Here is a 25,659-nt window from a genome sequence, read left to right on the forward strand (position 1 = left end):
ATTTCCATCACTTAGCGCAGCACACCGCGTACTTAGCAGCCTCGACAGCTTCCTCGGCAATTCGAGTAATGCACGAGCCCGGCTACAGCGAGGGGCCTCAGCCCCCGCATTCAGCCGTAATACCCCCAGGCCGATGAGAACTAGCGCGGCCATTCTCTCCCGTATTTCGTCGAGGGCCCAGCGTGCACAGGAGCCGAACGATCGCCTTATCTCGGTCTCCTCCCCCGCGTGAGACCCCTCCGGGCCCGCGCGTTGACGGACGACGACGGCGGCGGCGCTGGTTCCTCGGGCCAGCTGCAGCGGCGCTCGATTCTCCCGGCCGCCTCGGTCGACAGCAGCTCCGTCGTCCTCTCAGTATCGCTTCGGCCGCCGAGCAAGTTAGACATTTATGTCCGCGCGCCCGGCACGTAAGAGACCGCCGCCGTCCCTTTGTAGCGCCCGGAGTCGAATCCGAGCTGTGCCGTGCTTATTGTCAGTGTGTGAACGGGGCGTAAGGGGGGGTGACGGTGTAGCCCATCGGCCAGTGAATCGTTCTGTTTGTTGTTTGGTTCGGTGGTCACGGGTGTGCCAAGTGCTCGCACATGTCGGAGCCAAGTGCAGCGGTGGCCCCGCGAGAAGTTGGATTTGGCGGGAGTCGGAGCGCCCGGAGGTGGAACCGGACCGTGACACCGGCAGCTGGTCGAGCGGAGCACGTGTGTGCGCGCCGCTGCTGCCATTGACCGGCCAGGCCAGTCGACGAAAGTGCCGCTCGACAATCTTATCTCCCGTGTCCTTCGAGGTGAGATTAGGACTAATCGGCGCTTTCGATTGGTCGGTTGAATGGGTTTTTTATTTAGTTAGCGGGTCAATCGGTTTAGGGCCCCGTTACCGATTCACCTGCGAATTGCCGACGCAAGCGAGTGTCACGAGACGGCCTTTGATGAATAAAACTTGGGTGATCGGTGGTGGGGGTGTGAGTAGAGGATTGCAAGAGGATTAAATAATCGCGTGCACCTTTTCCAAGGACTAGTAGATTTTTCGAAATTTTAAGAGACAGAGCTCGATCGGCTTGATTAGTGATTAATTGAGTATTAACAGTGACGCGCTTTATCGGTCCGCCAAAACGACAATTCGGAGTTCGTCCGTGATATTGGGATATAAAGTGCCTGGCGTTGTTTATCCTTTCTCGCGATTCCGATAATTCTTATTTCAAGTTCGTGTCGTATGTGCGTAGCGTTCCCGATCATGGTGAAAAACTGCCTCTCTCGTTAATTTTATCAAATTGACGCTACTGTAGGCGTTATCCCGATTATCTCTATGCGACTCTTCTGGGGCTTTTGTATAAAGTCACTTAAAATGTATAGAATAAATGGCCGTGTTGATTTACTTTGTGCAAGTGTTTATGGCGCTTGGAAATTGTATCAAAGTAATGTATCGGAGTAAATTTCAGTCCGCGCGCTGAAATGACATGCTGATGTTTAATAAATGGGTTAAGCTTTGAGCTACTACGAACGATAAAATGTGCCCGCTGAGCGGGAATAAAATATGTTTCATTATGCAAATCCGAAGTTCGTGTAATGTTAATTAATTTGACGAATGGCCAAGGCTTATACATCGGTCACTTTGGCGATCGTTGGTAAAAAAAAAAAAAAAAAAAAAAAAATTCTACCCATAATAACGGATGGTCGTCGATAATCCGTAAAAGTTGACAAAACAACGAGTTATATAGGCGCCGAAGCAGTTAATGCTCAAACGATCCTATAAAGCGTGCAAAGCCAAACTGTTCTAAAAAAGAGCAGCTTGCAACTTTTGAAAAATAAAATTCACATTGGAAAATCGGTCTACTGGAATGTTTACGTAACTAATACATTGGTTTATTAATCTACAAGTTCATTGACTTACATTGTAATATTACATCTCCGTTGTTTACGATCTTATGCTCATGACTCACGGACATGCAATGGAATTTTCGTTTTAGAAAAAACTCAAGCGATAATGATTATCGATAAAGAAAACCATTCTAAACGAGATAACAGTCTTTGACAGGTAATATTTGCTTTAAATAACAGTGTCGGATTTTTGCGATAGATTATATTACTGCCAAACGCTTAATCAAAACTGAGTAGCGATCTACGCTTAGTAAATTCTTAAATATTGTAGATACATTAAGAGGCAGCTGATAACATTTGATTAACATAATTTATAGTCTTATAAGCGTAGCTAGCTGTAAAAAATATTTTGAATTCAGAATTTTTTATCGCGCAAGAACGACATTTACTGCTCGAATAGTCACATTCTACTTCTTCTTTTTTGTTCTTTCTTTCTCTTTTTTTTCTTCATATAGGCTGCCCTTAGCCTATCGCGATTTAATATTTTTTTTGTTTTTTTTTGTTGTTGTTGTTTTTTTTAATTATGCATTTATGCGAATTAAACATTTACACGCTGGCAGAGCTATTTCAACTATTTTAAAATTCCAAAAGCCTCTTAGGTTTTATTTTCAATTGCCAGATATTCTATTGCTATGAATTCGTGCTTGTAATAAAATAACCAAAGATTGACCATTAATATCTCATGATTTATCTATTTAATTATAATATTAGTTGTTTCACTATCACTCGTTAAGAAAACTCTTAATAATCGAGTGAAAATTCAATTACACTCGAGTCGGCGCTTTCAAAGTTTTAGAAACTTAATTTATCTTATTTCTTTAAGGCGATTAATAATGAAATTGGATTGTAAATTAAAGATGAAAAAATATACCAGAAGAAGAAATTCACCACAAGAGAGAACAAATTTTTTTCATCATAAATAACGCATCATTCGCATTTCAACACCAAGGAGAAAAACAAAAATAAATTATATTTTATTCCAAGAAAGTGAATGGGAGAAATATATTGATGTATGCATATGCTATGCAAGAATTCTAAATTCCTTGAATAAAACAAAAACCTTGTATTTTAGGAGTCTAGCATAAATTTTTTTACATCCATATTTTACTGCTCATTATATTCCAAATAAAAGTGATGTCGCGAATCTCTACTACTAGGCTCTCTTTTATCCAGATGTTATCGATATAGTCTTCGCATAGGTCCGATTATTTTTTAGTTATAGGGACATGGTCCTCGGCTCGACGGGGGAGTGACATTCTACTTCTGCCATTCTGACATAAAAGAAACGAAGGTCATGGTCGTAGGTCATTGTGGAATTTCTGTCATTACAGCCAATAATAGTTCAAATACAGTTGGCGAAAAATTTTGTGCAAAAATCTGTAAATTAAAAAAAAAAATTATTTAATATTGAATCGAAAAATTGGAATAATAGGTTATTGTAGGTTATATGTGTTATAACGATTGATGTTAATCTAAATAAATTCCACAAATCTTAGAATACTTACCGAAAATCGTTATTTGATTAACAGCGGCATATATTTTTTCTGGTGTATATTTTATCATAATTCTCGAGTAATCATATTTGAAGAGAATCATTACATTATGGCAAAAAGAGCCAATTTTAAAAAATATCAATAAAAAAGAAAAAGAGTAATCAATCAAAATGTTTACTAAACTGTTACGATTATACAAATATATGGTTCAAAATGCGTAATAATTTCAATCTTATCTAGAATGTTTATAAAAACTAATATACGGATTTCATTTATAAAAAGTTAAAATGCATGATTATCTCGAGCAGTATAGTACAACCGGCTTATTGCAGTCCTTAAAGCGAACGAATTCTAGCGAGGAGCACTTTATATTTTTTCTAATATCGTAGAATTTACAATCAATTAGTTTATTTTAATTGCGCACAATTTATATATAATAAACGTTATCGCTGAAGAAAAATAGCTTTAAAAAACTATGAAATTAATTTCTCTTACCATTTTAATCAAAATTGTTTGAACAATTCAGTATTATTGATTATGCTTTCATAGGTAAATTCCATAATGTTATGTTCTTAAATTTTTTAATATTGCAATAAAATGTATGCAAAATTACTTTTTCATGGCTTTTATTACTACGTACATAATTTCTTTAACATTTCTCTCTCTCTCTCTCTCTCTCTCTCTCTCTCTCTCTCTCTTTCCCGATTCCCTTATTATGTTTTATTTTAATTCTCGTGTTTGCATGTATTTACCCATGACGCAAATGCTATTTCAAATATAAAACGCGCCCAAGTCGTTACGTGTTTATTCGACTGCTGTACATAATCTTTCACAGCAAGAGAATTAAAAGTTAGCTACACTTGACTGTTTACTTAATCAAGTAATAATAAATAACTGATATGTAACAAATGTATTATAAATTTATTCCATAAAAATCTACATGACACAGATATAAAAGACTATGTTTCATTTATTTCTAAAAAGGTTCGAAATAAATTTTTATTTTTCTAGTTTGCTGCCGGAGTTTATTTAAAAGAGTTTGAACAATTTTATTTGTCGATTAAATGAAAGTAATTCTTCAATCTGTTGCAACATAATTGCTCTTCAATTTATTCGATAATTTGAATATGATATTTAAACATATATTTTAATACTAATGGCCGTATGGCAAACGACATTATACATAATACAAATAGCTTGTATAATTTTTTCCCGAGCCATTCATTTGCTGAATTAATTTGCATAATTGGATAGAACATCTAACACAAGATTAAATGTAAATACTTCATTGAATGTGTAAAAGTAGTATTCTTCAATTACAAAATTCTATCATTATTATTATTGTTATTGTTGTTGTTTTCGTTACTGTTATTATTATTAGTCAAATGCAAATACTTCATGTCATTGAGGTAAATTATTAATTGAATAATCTTAAATATCACACTGTTAAACCAGATGTGCGTGTATTAGAATATTATTACTATTAATTGACTGTACTCAACATATTTATAATGATTCGTGCAATATTCGACTATAGTAAGGCGCTGGTTTCTTCTTCATTTTCCAACCGCCAGAATCAACAATTACTGCTAGCTATTTTTGCGCCAAATCATACGTGACACGAATGACGTTCGTACGTTGCCTGTTTGTAATTAATTAGTGATTAATGGTATACAGTGACGCGTAAGTTCACGTACCAACTCGCGACTTAATTTTTTCTTTCGGTTACGCAAGTAAAATACACTGCGCATTTCTGATGCGCTTTGGGTTGAATGTATCATCATATCCTTTCAAAGCTATTTATTATTTAATTCTAATTTATTTATTGCTATTTATTATGTTTTTATCTTTAAAATTTACTTTCGGCTGCTATCCATACACGTTCATACTGATTTTCGTAGACTTTATCACCGACATAATTTACATTTTACAAGGATGTGCATTCCCAAAATTTTTATTTAGATGTAATAACATACTTACTATATACAATCTACGCACGTTTTTAAAGAAAATATTTCAATAACAATTTTTAACAAATATTTTTAAAAGCTGCTATAAGTTATTTTCCAAGTTTTATTTCGAATAGATACAACCATTTGTTGTCGTTGTTTGTAATATTTATTAGGTTGCGGTTCAAGGTTATGAGAAGAAAAAGAAAAGTTTTTTTTTGGATAAGATAGTTCGGAACAATATTTTTTAAGTGAATATTACGTATTATCCTGCACATTGCAAACGTTGAAAAAGCTTTAATGAAACAGCTATTACAGTTGTATCGACTATAAGATCCCATTGCGGCTACAACACAGGTACGGTATTGTCACAAATCATAGCTTTGTATTTATATTTTGATTATTTAATAGAAGCTCAAGACGCTTAAATTACTGCACCTTTCTTTTACCTTCTTTGACCTAAAATAACCCCGGAAAATGATGATTTTTAAATAAATTGAGTCACTGACCGCTGGCACATTAATCATCGGAAATCGCATTTACATAAACCGTCGCTCGCAAGTGTACAAATTTTTCAAAAAGTGTCTTCGCCTCAAATCATTAATCGAGGCCAGCAATTATTACTCTCATTCGTGACCGTGAATTCACATCTCATCCAATCCATGCTCCACATAGTATTTCTCCATGCTTCCCTGGGGTTATTTTGTCAGCAGCTCTCACCGCAATAAGGACATCCAAACCTGTCAAATTGCCAACAATCTCAAATTAATAATGCTCGCTGCGCGATCCCATACTCAAAAGTGATTCACTGCATGTCGTCGTAAATCTAAATGCTTAATAGAGTAATACCCATCAATTACGTAAACACTCCACCTTTATCTCCATAAAGATTACATTTCATTACTTATACGCTTGTAATTACCTCCTAACATTGAACTGAAAACACTTGAGATGTAACGTGTAAGGCTTACAATAAGAAATGCATTAGCCCTGCGCTGGCCGAGAAAATCAATGCAGCTCGAGTAATCCCATAAGTTACGCGCGTCAAACTCGCCGTTAAGTAAAACCAAAAAAAGTTCAACACCTTGGCTGGCCGTGCGCGCCTTCAGCTTCGTCCTCCTCACTCAGGCGAAAAGCGCATGTGCGCAAAGGCCTTTCACCCCGCGTTTCTCAATGTCGACGACCGAGATTTTACGCATCCACCATTGACACCTTCTGCTTTCCGATCCCGCCCTCCCGCGTCCAACATCACTTCCAAACCAGCTACACACTCACCGGCTGTTGTATGAAATATCGGAAAATTGGCTCGATCCTCCCTTTCCTTCCGCTGTGCTCTTGTAACGAAGAGGGCGGAGAATCGACAGGTGTACGATACGCGGATCGTCATCACCTGACTCGCACGCGTCTTTCCTTTAACAGCACACGGCACCCGCTTTCCGGTTTCTCTAACGCACCGTAAAAGCATTTGTCCAGGCGCAGGCTCTCGTAAGCTGCTTTTACGATTGACTCGAATGATTTGGCGAAAGCTTAGTTTATCGGCATTGAGCATTAGAATTCACATTCCGGCTGCGCGTTTCATACTTAGGGCCCGAGTGATAAATATTTAGGTGGTGAACGTGGATCCGATCGCGCCAAATGTAATGCGCGTTATTCGCGTAAATGATACGTATCGTATGGTGGTAGACTGTGTTATTACGAACAATATATAGAAATTTCGCATAAATTGTACGTATTGTAGTATCATGTGTAAGAGTACTACTTATTGGGTAACTGCTACAGAGGTGATATACGTGATAATTTACCGAGTTACTTTGTTTGTACGGCTGTGGCTACAATGAAAGGCTTTCTTTTTCAAATACTTGAAAATATTTTTGACACCAATTAAATCAAGAGGTGAAGGATAATAATGAATTGCAATTGTAAACGATCCAATGTACAGTGTAGATAAATTTCCGTTGTCGGCAAATAAATTGATATATTATTGAACCATTTTAAAGGGCGACTCGTCATTGAATATTTGCCGCTGTATTCAACTTGGCTTTTAGAAATTGCGTTTTTAGAAAAGCGTGCACTCGTCAAAATAAGGAGGCAATCGAAGATCGACAAACGGAATAATCGAGCCGTCAAGTCGTTCGAAGGTCACCGAGTCACGTTTTGACGGGCGTCGTTCCTACATCGTCAAAAAACATTGATCACCTTCTGCAATATGCAATCTCGAAGGAATTTCTTTCGATCGGGACGGCTACCGACACTATGAGAGAGCGGGAAGTCATTACTTCACCGGCACATTGACCGCAGTGGAAAAACTTCATCGACTACCTCGCTTCAACCGTTGCAAAGCGTAACACGTGTCGAGCATCTGAGTTGCGCCGCGTCTTAACACACGCAGAGAGAGAGAGAGAGAGAGAGAGAGAGAGAGAGAGGGAGAATTGAATTTTATTTCCTCGACAGGTATCGAATTTTCTCGTACGATGCGGACCACTCGATGTGAAAAAAAAGGGCGTGTACGCTGAAATTAGAATAGAAAACAAAAGAAACGAGACGTATCCATTAATCATTGTACGGGGCTTTGTTAATGTTGACACAGTTCGAGATTGACGCGCTCGTTACTTCCTTTTTCCTTTTCGGCGCGGGAAAATAAATCAGCTGCGTTATTACTGCGGCGTGGTGCATTACTGTCGACGAGTCTTTATTATTTATAAACGATATTTCACGCGCCTTTTTGTAATTGAAAAACAGCTAATTTAAAGCACTGCATTTTAATTTTGTCTCGCAATTTAATACGCTGTAAATATTCTTTATATATTGTTTGAAAAATTTTACTATCTGCATATTTTGCGCGCGTTAATATTTTTCATGCAACGATTAATGTAATAGAGCCGTGGATTTTAATATGTGGCTAGTATTTGCATTGGATTTATTTATTTATTTAATTTAATTTGAAATTTTAACTATAGTTGCAACTGTTTCGACTGTTTCTCTCTCTCTCTACGTATTGGTAGATACGATACGATGCTTCAAAGTATAATTAATTTATTTTCTCTCTGGTCGTTGTAAAATTGCCTGTTGTAACATCATAACCGATATGGGTTTATCGGTGGGCAGAAATACTCTCGATAAAATTGTTTGGCAAACTACAAATAAAAATAAAGTATAAGTAAAGTCAAATTTACGCAGTCCCGTAGATTAAGGTTATTCGATCATAAATTTTAACTCATATAATAGAAAGTTGCATTTTAAAAAGTAATACTATTGAAAGACTATTAGAATTACATAAATTTTAACTTGAAATTTAATCATCTTCTATTTAACTACATGACTTTGAACATAAAATGGGTCTGAAACAAGTACATAAAAACGTTTACCCAGCATTTTCTCTTCCACTCGTACTTTAAATAATTGTCATGTTTTCTTTATGTTTTTTTTTACATTTATTGTCAATAAAAATTTTCGTTGATGAATTATCGTTGTAATTTTAATTTTTAATTTAATGTATTGTTGTTGCGATTACTATTAAAAAAAATTTTGAACGATAGTTTAGCGATTCTTTACGATAGTGAATATACTTAATGATATAATAAATAATTTTTTGTTTTTCTTTTTTATCATAAATGTAGAGGTGTTTCTTTAAACATGCACTCTAGACTTTAAATGCTGTTGTTATTCCGCTTGTCTTTATCATTGTTAATCAAAAATATTGAAATCGTCAAAACAAATATAAGAAACAGAATGAATAACGAATTCGTGAATAGTATTTTTAAAGGACATAGATAATATTGAATTTAATACGACACTTGGTACATTGGTTGATCCGAGTGTCAATAGCCCCTGCACACGCCTATACTCTTAACTAACATCAATAATAATACTTATACGTCATATTCTTATTTAAAACCCTCGGATTAAATTAGATATTAACGAGGGCCGCAGCGGAGGAAAGGGGGCACGAAAAAATCAGGATACATTAAGATGCAAGTGTGCAAAGAGTACAAGTCCAATTGATCATGCAATTAAGGCAGACCCCTCGGCCGTACCTTTAAAGAGGAAATCATATTTTCACTCAGATGGACTGGAAACGGCTTGGAACAATTGGCGAAACGACTTGGAGCGAACATCCTCTAAAATCCGAGCCCTTTATTTTCCACATTGGCCTCACTCGTTCAGTTAACTCAAAAATTTAGGACTTCCTCCTCCGCCGAGTATAGACGATGGAAGCAAACCTCGTTGAAGCCGACGCCCCTCTTGTGCTGTTGTCGGCATATCGGTTGTGGAAAAATCAGCCTCTCGGTTGAGGCGGCTTTCAGGATTCAGATGTTTGTTGGCGGCTACTCATCTCCTCCTGTCTGTTACAATGCCTATACGATACCCTTATTTATACTTTTCTCTTTCCGCATACTATTCTCCTTTCCAATATCCTATCTTGTACATTATTCATTCGTTCGTTCGGCCCTTTAAGTTCTTTCGTCATAATTTCGTGAACAGCCAGAGTGCTTCTATCGCCAAGCTGTTACGCTGTTATCGTTTTGCATTTGCGCTGCGTAACAATTGCGACTTAAATCATTTGATTTTTATCGCTACGTAGATACAAATCATCGCGCACTTCCTTTCAATAATAAATTCTACATTGCTGCAGCATCTTTTGCACTTATTAGAGAATTTTACCGAGTTTGGTATATGTGATATATATATATATATATATATATATATATATATATCACTCGAGCACTTTTTTCGACAAATCCTTCCGCTTCGACATTGCGGATCTGTTATTTTGTATTTTGGTTGTAGGCATTCACAGACAGCTAAACGTGTAATACGATTTGCCATATTAGTGGGTAGAAAAAATGCGTAATCCCGGCTCGAGGCTTGAGAATAACAATTTTCCTTTTTTCATAAATACAACATAGGCAAGCTTCGAACGTGAAGGTGGCATTCACGCATGCGTGCAAAGAAAAACTTGATTCGTAAAAACGTTTCTACATTTAGAACCAATATGTATCTTAAATATCAATAAAATACTTTTTAGAAAATTGTTTTATTAGATACGTCAATGTAATATGCTTAGCAAAAACTATGAAATGGATCAAAAGTGAAGCTCTAAGCATTAGAGACATAAGGTGGATCAAATAGGTGATAAAGTAACGTTTCTGGAGTAGTTGTTGTTTATGTCGTAAAATATATTAACACGTTTGAATTTCAAAACGAGTATGCAGCATTGATTTGTCTTACTTTTAGAAAATCTCTCTCAACGTCTCGATATAATCTCAACGACTTCATTAAATTTTTAAGAAAATAATTCTTAAATGCCTCTTTATACATTATATATGATATATGGTTATTTTATGCTTAATTTATCGTTGAACCTATTTAATATATTCATATAACAATTACTCCTCGGTTGTTTAAAAATGATATGCGTTAACATTTCGATTAACTATTTGATAATTTACATAATTGTACAATTTTATTTTAATTTTAGTTCAACTTTAATTAAGTTTAATTTAGCCATTGAGACGTTTTTCATTTGGCCATTTATTTTTAAAGCTTAAGTTCAGGATAAAAGTCAGAAATACAAAAACTAATAAATTTTCGTAAATTTCTATATATTATGTCTTACAAAGAAAAAAAAAAATTAAATAGGAGCTTCATCTGTAGTATTAAATATACAAAACAATAAAAAATGAAATTGTATATATACGTATATATATATGACTGGGTTCAATCATTTTTAATTAATTTTTCTAATATTATTAAGCATTTTATACATAATGTATTTAAAGTTGAATCGATAATCTAATAAAATATAAAATAACTGGTTTATTAATGTTTTTCTAGCAAAATAAATAAAATATCGGTTATGTCAATGAAAAACTTAGAGCTTTGAACTAGTTTTAATATGTAATGTAGATAAAGATGGAATTATGAAAGTTGCAAATGGGTGTAGCAAAACAGTAATAACCTTTTTGTCAGCGGACCTATCAACTTGTTAATACATTACTGTCGGTATTTGACTTTAGTTACATTTTATATTGATATGTGCATTAGAGTTGATTTTCGATTAAGTACATACGACTCATTCACACGTGCACACATACGGCCATAGGTTTTTTTTAAATATCAATGTGCGATATTAATAATTTAGGTGAAAATATAACATAGAGTTATTTATTATGTCTTAAAAGAGAAAGAAAGAGAGAGAGAGAGAGAGAGAGAGAGAGATTGGATTTCTCGTCTGTCGTACATTGCTGATAATTTCGATTGAACATAACGTGATGCCATTGACATATACACGACACCTTACGATCATGTACATTGAATACGCCTAAAACCATCCCGCAATGTTAAAAGACTCTCTGTAGGATGAATACGTTCTCTGGCACGTCTTCGTTGACATATATCATCCCTTTTCATTAGTCCCAACGTCTTCATATTCCAATCGAAGTATTTATCAATTCTCCGACACGCATCCCGGCGAGAAAGTCATGAAAAGAAGACGAGGGAGTACCGGATCCTCGCCCAGCATCTTTGCTTCTCATCCATGTCAATCGCCTCCTCCCAGTACATCACCCCTCCTCGTCCCATTTCTAATTTTCTCCCGCACGTTCATACGCATCCTTAGGAACGCGGCCGTCAACTTCCCCTTTCATCCCCGCGATCCCTTCCAACACCGCCACTACCGAGAGCACAGGCTCGATGATTTATACTCGGTGTTTATGACGCGAGGTAAAATCATGCAAAACTCCCATGATGCTATATAGATGCTATAGATATAGAGAGAGCGAGAGAGCGAATGAGCGAGAGTAAGAGAACGACGGAGCGAGAACGAGAGACAGACAGAGAGAGAGAGAGAGAGCGTACGAGTGAAGCCCTTATTATAGTGCGCGGAAGAAGGCGCGGCGGTAGCTTCTAGGCATCCCGAAGAGTCGCTGCTCCTTTCACGTCGTCGTTGTGCATCGGCGGCGGCGAGCAATTGCCCTACGCATCGGCGGCGGCGAGCAATTGCCCTACGCATCGGCACGTCCCGAATACTAGGGGGGTAAGTACACGTGGCGTGGAGAGAGAAGCCCCGTTCATTGTACCCTGGCCCTGATGCTGCAATGACACACGCGCAGTCGTAATGCCCGGCTAATGCGACTCTCGCGGACTTTTGTCGCGCGAGAAGGCTCAGTCGCCCTGAATTAGTTGAGTATCTCCGGAGGATTCGGCGTTATGTAGACCAGACTCTGCGCTCGACTCGATGAGACATTGGACGCGTCGTGGATATGATATTCGGCAAGGCTCGTTAGGGCGACTATGGCTGGCTAATAGGAGGGAGTACAATGTGGGCGAGGCGCGGCAGGGTAGTGGGAGGATGCGACCATTGTGTAAACGGGAGGATCGGAACGATCGGGAATCGATAAAGATTCGCGATAATGGGAAATTGAACGTCGCTACTCAGTCGGCGTTTCCTCTTAATAATATCGCCAAGTCATTAATATTACTTACTCATTCATAATGCTCGGCAAATATTTTCCTTCCTCGGCGTCTTGGCATTACTAGTAGACTTTGTTGTTCAGCGAATGTGATTATTAGACGCTGTGAGTTATACGCGGCAATATTTAATATCGTCAGAATAATTTGTACGCGAGTGCGCCGTGTCTATGGAAGAATAGCATTCAATTACAATGCTTTGGTTTATTATATGAGCGCGGTATCGATGCTTGGATGGCCGTTGGTGGCCAACCACCATTCCCTCGACGGATAAGTATTACTCACCGCATCTATAATCGCGTGATATTTTTGAATATTTTTGCAACGTTTAATGATGTAAAAGAACAAGCAGAATGAAAAATAGCCAGAAATAAGGGATCTCTGTAGTTGTAAAGGGCCCTCTTTAGCCGACTTGATTTAATTAAGTGTAGGCCCATTTCGTCTCAGTGGTGTATTTCAGTGTGTGTAATTCCGCGAAGCATTTATAACAATCTGTATATCTTGATCGAGATACAAAGTTCATTAAGGCTTGTCAGTAGTTAATATGCATGCAAATCGCATGAAAAATGCTTGTTTGGTCGGATGCTTCTAGATGTTAGCACGTACCTTTTAAATTTATATAATAGCTCGGGGAGATGGAACTTCTATTAAATTTCACCTACTTAAAAAAGTAGCCAACTATGTAAGCCCCTTATCAATTAATAATGATGTCTGTCCGTTTAAAAAATGAGCTTATTTATAACAATGACTCGTAATCTACAAATTGCAACTGCTTTACCAAGGGAATCTATATGCTTGTTATTTTTATTATTGCTTAGTGTAGTTACTTAAATGTATTTTGAAACTGCTTTGCGACTTTAATTGTCTAAATAACTTTAGTATTCAAAGATAAAATCGAAGATAAAATGCAAATTTTCTTTTTCTGCTGTCGGTGTTGGGTGTACTTTTGTGAATTTTAGAAATTACTAATTGATTGCTCTCGCGAATGTTTGTAATTTAGCGGCATACGCGTGAAATATATGACACACATTTGTGAGACGAGAGAGTATTTAGAGGATGAAATTTGCTTTGACGTTTCGATTTTTTCCAGTATTTCGAATAAATATCTGCTGCGAATTCTATGCGAATGTCTTCTTATGCTTACGCATAACACAGGTAGGTGAAAATTATCGTACGAATTATCTAAATAAAAATAATATTTAAGACGATTGCAAGAATAGAGGAGGAAAAAACACGGCATTTCAATGTGCGCGCGATAGTATGAATTATAGTTATAAAAATAGACAATAATATTTGCGAGAAAAATTAATGCTAATCCATGCCAGTCACTTGACACTAACCTACCGCCGAAATTAAGAACTCGAATTACGAAGAGAGCAGGAAATAAATCCACGTCCACAACAGCGCAAATCCATTGTATCTTACAACTCTGAAATAATAAGACATTGTGTGATACACTCTAGCAACAATGGTACATTTTCACGTTCTACGATGCAGAAACTCGACGCGAAACAACATACACCGCTCGTGGGAGGGATAAGGAGTCGGGGGGGGGGAGGCGACGATCGACACGATGCAGCGGATCGATAGATCACGATTGTCACTCGTGCAAAATACACGAGGGATTGAGCTCGTGTCTTTGCTTGTCAAAGGAATACTTCCTTGTGCTTATCCGGCATTGTCCTCGCAAGACTACACCTCATTCTCCCGGTGCACAGGCCTTATTAGCCTTGTGCGTTCCATGTCGAAATCCCTCGGGCGAGACATTGACGGCTTTTTATTTAGATTGGGACGGATGACTTTGACATCCGATTTGTCTGCGGGTAAAGAGAGAGAGAGAGAGAGAGAGAGAGAGAGAGAGAGAGAGAGAGAGAGAGAGGAGAGAGTCGGTAGCGGACAATGTAACCCAATGTTGTCATGGGTAATTGTCGCCGCTTCTATAGGATCATTTTTCTCAATTCCGCCCGGTCTTAAGCCTCTGCCCAACTTTGTTGGATGTGTATACAGCGGGCGGAGCGTACGTTACACGCCGATTATTGTGCAATTGTTGCGCAACAGACCAAGCCGACAACCGATAATTGGTCTCGAGTGTGTGCGCGCAGTCTGCGTTTTTATGCGACTCCGATATCCAAGGCGTAAAAGGCATTATGAATGCCATTAGTAGGTATTATTGTGCGATAATTTTCGTAAAGGAACAATGCGCGGAGCCAACGCTCGCGTGACTCGAGCGGAAAACTGGCACCGCGACATTGTAACAATAATTTATCACTGCAATGAGTAATCAGCTCTTTAATATATACATAATATTTAACGTTCCTTTTCATTTCAAGCAGCTGAATGAGCTTTGCCTAACAGCCACTGGCCACACAGAAAAATCAATTTTAATTAAAACCCACTAATAGTGTAATGATGATATATTTAAGTGGTTGTTGTGTACGTGCACGACTATATTTTCTAAGAAATCATCGATCGTTTAGTATAATATTCATACTTTTTCCATGCACGGTTCTTTTTTTACTTGCTGTTTTGCAAGAAGCTTTCTCATTATTTCTTATAAAATGGCAATGTATTGCCGTTTATAGACATTTGTCAATTATAATTACGTTTTGTGTGACATGCGTAAATAAGAAATTCTAAATGAAAGAAAGAATGCATCGTTGTCACTGTACAGGAGGGATATGATTATAATTAGAGACAAAAAACAAAAAAACAAAAAAAACAAAAAAAAACAAAAAAAAAACGAGAAACAAATAAAGAAGGATTACATTAACAATTATACAGTTTATCAAAATTATTTTCATCCGCAATTAATAAAGTAGGCGTACATATCGATATATTTAATTGTTTACTTATAGACACGAGACAATATATACATATCATTTATTCTACAACATTGTTATAAAAATACCATTATATCATGGAAACCAGCCAGTAGCATATACATTACCTTTCATCGTTGTTCCAATTTAATTCCATAATAAAAATTTACATACATGTCTAATAAGTATTGTGAAATACGCGACATAACGTCCAATATGAATCACTTTGCTATTTCGTTAAAGTGAATTGTTCGTGCCGATTTATAAGCTCCGACACCATACTGCATGACATTACATGAAAAACAAAGCAAGAAATAAATAAAGGGATAAAGAAGTTAAAAAGGCCAAACTTTATTGCTCACATAAAACTCAAACGAACCAACTGTCCTCCATCATTAAAATTGTTTTCTAATCACTTCTCACTGTTAACTCACTCTCCCCCGACTAATCGCGACGCGCATTAACTCGCGCAAATGAAAAGGTCTCGGCCCTCGATTCAAAACAATCGGAGCCATTTATCTCAGTGCATGTCGAGGCAACATCCCTCGATCCATTGGGCATGCGCGCGAGCCGATGCGTCGGGCATTCCAGGGCATGCCAGTGGGGAGAGCGGAGGCCGACGCGGCACTGGCGATAATAATTGTACTTTGCATTACAAATCGACGCCGCGGAATTGTTTATGCCGATTGCGTGGAACTCGAGCGAAGTAACCGCACTCGCCCGTGATTAGCCCTTCTTTCTCCTCACCGACTGTCGATTCTACATTTTCTCTACGATTTTTGTCATCGGCATAAGAATTTATGCACGTATTGATTACCCGAATACCTTGCATTTTTCCGAGACCCTACGGAGATTAATTAGCATTTTGTTTGTTTGCCATCGAATGAAATATTGGCGTGGATATTGTGTGACTGGATTGAATTCAACAATGAGTGATTAAAAGAATAATATAAGTAGCGCAAGATATTCGTCGCAAGATTAAGCTCGGCTTGATATTGTTGATGTCATCTATGCATTGTCAAACGTATTTGTTGTTTAATACCTTAACCGTTACATTCTCCTTAGACTTGCACTTGATTCGATAGAATACTAACAGTCAATTGATAATTACAACAATAAATGAAGTGAATTGAAATGAATTGATAAACAATAAAGTGGCTGGATCGTTTGCATTACGACTATGTAAGTTTTCAACAAGCAACAAAATCATACATTATCCGATAAGAGTTAAATATTTAGCAGTCGTTAAAAGCTTTTAATTCATCTTTTTAACTAAGACCAACTAAATACCTTACTTTATCACATATTAGAACTTTTCCTCAATTCCTAATGGTATTTATTATTATTATCTGTACTTTTGCTCATCCATACTTTTCTCATCTATGATTTCGCAAATTAATGTCACAAGCAATCGCACAAGCATAAATAGAAAATTACAGACAATTATGAGATCTGCCTGAAAACCCACACATTTTATAAGGCAATTTCAAAGACAAATTTTTCCATTACAATAATAAACGTACAATTCAATCGTTTTCACAATCATATAGTAGATAATAGTAATATAAAATTGTATTCGCAAAGGTCTATTTACAGTGTTTACGTTAATAACCTCTCAAATGCGATATCTATATCATAAGCCACTGACCAATACTTTTCCGTAAAATATTATAAGACCTCATATTGTTTAAAAATAGACTAAATAAATAACAGTAATATATAATCGATTGAAATACACTAAGAAAATATTATATTATTTGATTAAGTGAAATACTACACCGGTACAAATGAGCCCCCTTCCTTCTTACGTACAATCGAGATAGTTCGTCGGTAGCCGAGTTCCATTGTAAGTAAGAAAATAACATTTACAAGTTTTATAATGTCATAAAATTACATGACAAATGTATTTCGTTTAATGCTGAGGAGTACGAATGAAACTTTGTTCGTTAATAAACATCGTAAATTGCTCACAAACTCAACGACATTCTTGAATTTCAGACTCGTATTTATGATTTGTTATTTTTATAGATGTTTGCTTTAATTCTAGTTGAAATCTCAAAAACGCGCGACTTTTATAGAATGTAGTAATTTTAAGATTAAAAGTAAAACAATAATGGCAAACTGTAAGCGTCGATACAGAATTAATCATAATCATAGAATTCCAAGAATACAGTGTTGTATTGTTACACGTTCTTTGGTTTGGCCATTAATATCGATGATAATGAATATAATTTATTAAAATTATAATTGAGTTGAGCACGGGTGCACCCGCGCGCGCGCGCACACACACACACACACACAAACACACAAACACACAATTATTAACTATTTATTGAAAATATTTAGTATTTATTATTTAGTTCAAACACAAATTGATAGAGTGGTAATACTTACTCGTACAAAGTGTAACGAACGATGTCGATAAGACATAAAAACTTATTCGAAATTTATAAAAATATACGCTTGAGCAATTAATACATTTTTCTATTTCAATTGAATAAATTGCCTATTGTATAATGAAAAATTGTGTGTTACATTGTAGATAGATAAATCGATAAACGTGATTCAAAGCGTTGAAGAAATATTAAAGCACGATATCGCACTGAACCATAAAGCAATCGGGTTAAATATCGCAAGCACTTTAACCGGCAAATCGATTCATTTTATTATAATACGTCATAAACAACAGGTCCATCAATTAAGATCGATATCAAAACACGTATAGGCTTAAATTTTAAAACTCTACACTATTATGACCATAACTTACGACTCACTTCTCAAAATTATGCAATCGCTCTCACCCCCCTCCCCCCTCCCACCTCCCCCCCAATCTGCCGCCTCCCACCGGAATCCGTAATTCGCCCGCGTCGCGTCACTTTATTCGCGAATCGCCAAGTTGCTTCGTGATGGAAAGGTCGAAGCGAGCCGCGGTAGACTTAGGGCCCGTGCAATTCTGTGCAATTGGTGCAACGATCCTGCCGATTATTTTATCACCGGAGCAGTAACGCCGCGGCCGAATAGAAAAAGTGACTGCAAAATTCGAGCGATTCTTCGGCTTTTCGTCCTCTCATTACATTCGTATCGAACGATGTAATGGTCGGATGTTGCACGCGTTAATTGCCATCACAATCATTTGCTCGCGCTTATTGAAGATGCTGCTGTTGATACTCACGAGATAGAAGAATTGCGCACGAAGCAGAAGGAAACGACGTTAATCGAACGAGCTTGGCGTACTACGGGGGCACAATGTATGGATAATATTGACTTTGCGTGTTGCCCGAGTCACACCTAACCCTTTCGTTAATTACGATATAGCGAATAAAATACAGTTTTTTTTTTTTTTTACAAGGACAGTCATTCAAAATCGTCCCACGAGTGTGGAAGCGCTGGAATGTCAGATTAGCTACGAATCTGCAAAAGAAAAGGTCGTATTTCATGGCGAACCCGCGGTTGCTTTCAAGTCCTACCTTCGCGATACTGACAATCCACCGAGCCTCCATATAAATTTACCTGTGCTCGGGCACTATGGGGCCTCCTTACCTCGTTAACCTCCTTCGGGCATCTCAAATTCCCCATTATCCTCGGCAACGAGGGGCACTGAAGGTGTGCATGGAAACCCCGGTCAAGGGCTCGTGGACACGAATAGGCAAAATCCCCGATGACACGGTTATTCGCGGCTTCCGTCGAATAAATTCAAAAGCATTCTTTCAAGCGTCGACTGCGCAGGCGCAAGCCGTCAGAGACGCTTCCTCCTTCCGTCGGTGTGTTTCACATTCTATAAATATGGTTTCCCATTGTGCCTCAGCACGCGTATCGTGCACAAGGTTCCCTTCTTTCTCTCTCACGAGGTCGCGCCGAAGCCTACGCGCCTTTTATCAGCGCCGAAACGTGGTAACGTCCTGTGACCTGAATTCGTAGGCGCGAGAAGAATGCCGGAAGCTAACGAACGAGCTAGAGTCCTTGTTTTTCTCTGTGTTTTGAGTTTGCGCGTTGGGTTGTTGAAATAGCTGGCTTGAACGATTTTGCTTAAAGAAATAACGAGAACGGCATTCTCCGCTGTCAAGTTTAAGTATAATCGCAGGTTGTAAATTATTATTGTACTGTAGACTGTTGAGTATCGATCTATTTTCATGTACTTATTGCTTTTCAGTCTTGTTATGTGGTGCAGATGCTAATGGATAAATTGAATCGAAAATACTATTGGGAAGTATTTATATATAACATAATGGAGTGTTTTATTTATAATCTTACAAAAATATATGACTATGCGAATGGGAAGTGTTATTATTAATAAAATGCCGTGTCATAAATTGTAGTTATTTCTAATGCCTTCAAATAGGTTCAATTATCATAAACGTAAATTTAGCATAATAAAATATTTTTGGTTAATCGACAAAGATACATCACTTTCTCACAATCGAAATTACATTTCAAGCACCTTATGAAATATTTTTCATTAAGTAATAAATTATTTTTGCTGTAAGTGGTAGCCTATTTAAGAATACATTGTCGGTCAAAAAATGAAAATTCATCTTAGCTTCAACTATGTACGTGCAATGCGTTTAAATTTAGTCGAACTAGTCTGTGGGTGTGCTCGCGCACGCTCACTCGAATTGTTCTAGCAATTTTATAATGATTAATGTTTGGTTCTCTGACCCGTTTAAATTTTTATTAGAATTTTTATAGTCTAAGATAATCAGTTGCTTGAACAAAAATCGAAATCCATATTCAATTTTTATTTTAACTAAACGATATAGAATTTATTATGTGCAATGACAATATTAATTGTATGATAATACAGAATTTTCGAAAAGTAATCAAATAACTTGCATACATGTGTTGATTGAATACGTACATAATTAGCAGTAACAAGAGGGGGGGGGAGAGGATTTTTTAACACGAATAAAAGACAATTAAATATCGTTAATACATTTTTACACGAGCGGAATGTCACGTTGGCACATCGAGTGACTTAAATATAGCTAAACATCCCAGAGACAATAAGCTCAGGCGCGAAGAAGATCCCATTGTTTTTTCATCTATGTAGCAATAATACCAAGTATCTATCATCTTCTCATTGACCTAGAACAAAAAATAGGACGTGCGCGTCGTCGTTTTTTTTTTAACCCATTAAACATGTGGCTCCACTGATTTCCATCGTATTTTCGTTTTCGTGCTTCGATAGTCGGGAGACAGTATTAATGGTATTCTTTGCCATTACCAACTAATAGAATTCCCGTGTGTTGGGAGTCACAGTAATCGCTTCCGGTTGAAAAGCGTCTAGTTATACGATACGATAATTCACTCGTAAGTTTATCAGTCATGCCATGTGGAAGGGAACAATGGCAAAGTGCCATTGTTCACGACTGATAGCACCTCTCTAATTTGTGTTATATTTTTGAATCGGGCGTTGATTTCTTGACTTTTAAATAGATATTCTAGGTGTAGACATTATTATTAGCTGAAAACTGTAAAGTATTTCTAAAAGTGGCTTCAAAGTAGTCATGTGGAACACGAAATTCATGTTATATTGTTTACAAATGTTTATTTCACAATACGTGGGTGTCTGTTTTCCTTGTTTTTTTTTTTGTTTTGTTTTGTTTAGCGTCGTATACATAAATTTTGTTTGATCTACGTTAGTTATCATCAAACAACTTGTAAAGTTAAAATTTTGTTATCTCTTAGTGCTTATAATTCCGATAAGCGTTCGCATATTGAACACGAGGTAATTATACACGCGATTACTAGCTAAATTGTAAAACATTAATTTCGGCCACAACCACTGAGCTACGTACAATGTATAATTATTAAATTATATTAACCTAGCATTTTACCGCCTGTTTCATGCCGTGCCAATGTACTGTATTATTAATTATAAAGTGATTTTGAATCTAAAAATGCCAACAGTATTATCTTGAACGCAACGCTTTAAAAGCCGATATAAAATTATAAATTATTAATATTTAAAAAATGCATTTAATTAACGACGACAATTTTCATTGTTAGCGGAGCTTACGTAATAAAAATTTGCAAAATTAATTATAATTAAGTTAACATTTGAGCAATTTATTGTGCATTGCATAAGATGAAATTCGTTAACGTCGGAACAAACACACCGAATAACTTGCACGAGCTGATGTCTCGAAAAATCCTTGCCGATAAAAATTAATTAAGTGCCTCGGCAGCAGCTCGAAGAAAGTATAAAATATAAAATATGTTGGCCGCAAGATTGTGAAACGGAACGACATAGAAATCTCGCGACTAGGGGCCAAAGGTGTCAGGCTACCGCCTTTACTATCCGCGGACAAGCCCGCATTTATTGTTGCATATTTGCGCGAGGATAACGGGGAGAGCGCGATGCCAATTAGATGAAATTCAAGGAACTGCAAGGACATGCTTGGCTAGCGCGCTGTAACGATCCTCCCGGGACTCTCGCGTTGATGTCGCTCGGACTCGTCGCCTACTGTGCCCACAACCTGGAAACCTGTTCCGCGGCTCGCGATGCGCTAATCACACGCGACCAGCGCGAAAAGAACTTTAATGCATACAGGGGGATGATGCTGACGATGATAATAATAACGATGACGTTGAGGACGACGCCGTGGACGACGATACTAATAGAGTAGTCGTGCGTTGGATAACGTCCGATGTTTACCCGTGCAGATGAACTTTTTTGCGCTTCGCTAAAGTGTCTCGGTTTTGTAATTGTGAATTGTCGTTTCATACTTTAGTCATGATAAATATTGCAAGCCTAAGGTTTCCGTGACGGCACGAGCCACTTTTTTGGTTTTGCCTCTACAAAGGAAACAACGTTTCGCCTCTCAGAGAGCTTTACTTTTGAATAAAATGTTTATATTATTATCGTGGACTTGGATACTTGTTCCCGAGATTATCGACAAATTGTACAATCTTTACGTAAATAATTAATAAATTATTATTGCCAACTATTACAATTATTACAATTGTCAAACAATGTATCGCAAGTGTCAATTACAATGAAAATATGTGTTTGATCAAAATGAAATTTTATTCCTGAACATGATATTTTGTACATTCATTCTACGTAATTAGACAAGACTTGCTATTTATTTTCAAGTCTATAAATATATATATATATATATATATATATATATATATATATATAAAGACTTGTATTTTATATATTTTATATATGAATTTTAATATAAATTGAATTTTATATATATTATATTTATATATATATATATATATAAAAATTTTTAATGCAATAAATTGTGTGTTAATATATTCAAGCACTCTTGGGCGTATAAATAAATTTATTACATCGTTAAATCCTATAGAGCATTATTATGAATGCTGATATATTTTTGTTAAATTGCAAGAGATGATCTGTAGGAAGAAACGCGCAATAGTGAAAACAGTGTGTCATGCTTTATTGTATCGTCGTTGGTAGTAAAAGTGTTCCAGTTATTCAGGACTGCAGTGACGCGAAGGTCGTGAAAATGATGCGAAGGGTTCGCATTTCTGTACATCATTTGTCAATGTAACCTTTTTAAAAAAAGTTTGTAAGAATGGTTAATCTTTTTATGTACAAAGTTTTATTCTGGGTACAAAAGAAATAATACGATTTTTTTTGCATTCAAAAGACCAGTTGAAAATTCATTAGAAGCATACTATACCATAAGAAATGTCTTGAATCATATGTGAAACGAATGGAATAACTAGCGTATATATATATATATATATATATATATATATGTATGTATATACAAATAGACGGGCACACGCGCGTTAATAACTCAATGCTAATGATTATAAAGTTTATTGATTATACAATGGAAATATATTAATGCTAGTAAATGATAAAATATCGTGATATTATGGGCTGAATATATTTTTGACCCTAATTACAATTTGTCAACGTTGAAAAAAAAAGGTCAATAAGAGGCCAGGCAGTACAGACTACTGAAGAACATTCAACAAGCGGTTATTTTAACAGACGCTTTGGCTCTTCAATTTTTATAATCGAATTCCTCAATCAGCTATCTTACACGTATGTTCACGAAAAAAAAGTCCATACGTTCACGAACAAGAATAAAAAATCGAATAATGGAAGAGTCTTTTATTGAACGAAAGCAGACTGGATTGCCGGGTGGTTGCAACCACAACGAAGCCCTAATTGAAGTCGATTGAGAGGCGCTCGCTGGAAATGGGCCGCGTTGTATGTCAAAGACAGAGCAAGAAGATTAGCAAGAATAAAGTCGCTGCCTCCCCGTTATTATACAAGGAACAATGCCAAAACACGTTAGACTCAAAGCAATTCGTTTACTGCTGAAGGAGACTCACCACTACAACCATACGATCACTGCTGCTACTACTACTACTTCTAACAATTATAATTACACTACGAACAACCACTACTATAACTACTAATAGCAGTACTATATGGCTACTATTATTTTTACCGCTATTGCTACTGCTATATTACTACTACTACTATTACTACATCAGTTATGGACGCTGATGACACTGATGATTCTACAGCTCGGTACAGCGGAGGGGGAAGGAGGCTTTCAGATCGAATACGTCGGTTAGTAGTTGCTGCATTGAAGAATATTACATTTCATGCGGGAAATCAATATATCATTACAAGGTTTTCATCATCGTCTCCTCTCTTTCTCTCTTTCTCTCGATCATTTTTCTGATTCTGGCATGCGTTAAGGGTTTGATGGATAGATATATTTCACGCCCTTTGTGAAGAGGTCGCGTTTCTCATTACATTCTGCCTTCCATTAACGACGCTAATTATACATTTTTGCACACTACACACAAAGCACTATATTTGAGCAATAATTACATTTGAGATGATCGAGAATTTTGAAATTTTTCCTCGACATGTATACAAAATTCGTCCTATAAATTTACACGAGGATTGCCTAGATGAGGCAATTTAAAAGATGAATTACAATAATTATAGGAAGTTTAATAATCAGCGTATAAATACATTTGATAATGAAATTGTTAGTAATGGTAATTAAAATTTAATTCTCTAGAGATTAATAAAAAATATCTAAATAATAGTACTTTAATACAAATAAATACAACAGCGAGTACAACATTAGTTGGATTAGAAGTAAAGTAAAGTACAATTACCTTAAGTAACGTGCATTTTAACAGTCCATTCATATAATAAATTTGCTTAGATCCATTTAGACTGTTAAACTTCACCGGAACTAATTCATAAAAAACTATGTTCGTAATGATGTAGCTGTTTCACAATTTAATCGTGTAGATCTCGCTAACAAGTCCTGATGACTTTGATAACTGTTATGATAGTACCGTTTATAAAATGCGAAATTAATTCAATAACGCTAACATCGATAATTTAATAGATGTTAAGGTTATTGGCAAGTAATAGCTGGGAAAAAAACTATTTCGAATATATGTTCGTGGTATTTTATTATTAACTTCATTTGTCGATTCGCGTAAAGAGAAATGAACAGAAAAAAATAAGGCAAATAAATAAGATGCATTCGTTGTATGTGCATTTCATTTACATTTATTAACATTATTATGATTCTGTTATATTTTAAATTTTAAATATTTCTTAACCTCCCGAGGATAGCCAACTCTTGCCAATTATTGCAATAACAAATGACGTCCTTTTAATAACGTCGTTAATATCAAAGAGAAGATGGCACGTATGTACTTACGCGAAACGCATTTTCTCTTTACTAAGTAAAAGCTGGATGTCTAATACTTTCCTTTAAACAAACTTCAATAGGAAGATCGCTTTCACGATATTGATAAAGTCCACGAGGCTGCTAAATAAATAAATTTCTTAATTATTAATCTCTAAATCACTTAAACTCTCCCGTCTCAATATTAAACTTCGCTTTATCAACATTGAAATATTCCAGCGATCGTTTTAGCAACACCCGAACGATCTCGTAAGCTTCGATTATTTCACTCAATAAACGTAAAAACCGCAACAATCTCACTTCATAAGTTGCTTACCTTTTTCTCCCCGAATAAACTCTCATTCTCGTTTTCACTTCATCCGATAAGTCGAGTAAGATAA

At 36.5% G+C, this 25,659-nt stretch overlaps 1 protein-coding gene across 1 annotated transcript in view; it reads left to right on the forward strand.

Moving 5' to 3' along the window:
* Positions 1 to 494: 494 nt before the first annotated feature.
* The window catches only part of LOC105359481 (uncharacterized), a 165,374-nt gene continuing 140,209 nt past the window's right edge, over positions 495 to 25,659 (forward strand). The window contains exon 1 of the mRNA XM_011496094.1: positions 495 to 778. The gene's annotated coding sequence lies outside the window, so the exon portion shown is untranslated. The remainder of the gene's footprint in view (positions 779 to 25,659) is intronic.

Source organism: Ceratosolen solmsi, unplaced genomic scaffold, assembly GCF_000503995.2.
Source record: "Ceratosolen solmsi marchali unplaced genomic scaffold, CerSol_1.0 scaffold11, whole genome shotgun sequence".
NCBI classification, from domain to species: domain Eukaryota; kingdom Metazoa; phylum Arthropoda; class Insecta; order Hymenoptera; family Agaonidae; genus Ceratosolen; species Ceratosolen solmsi.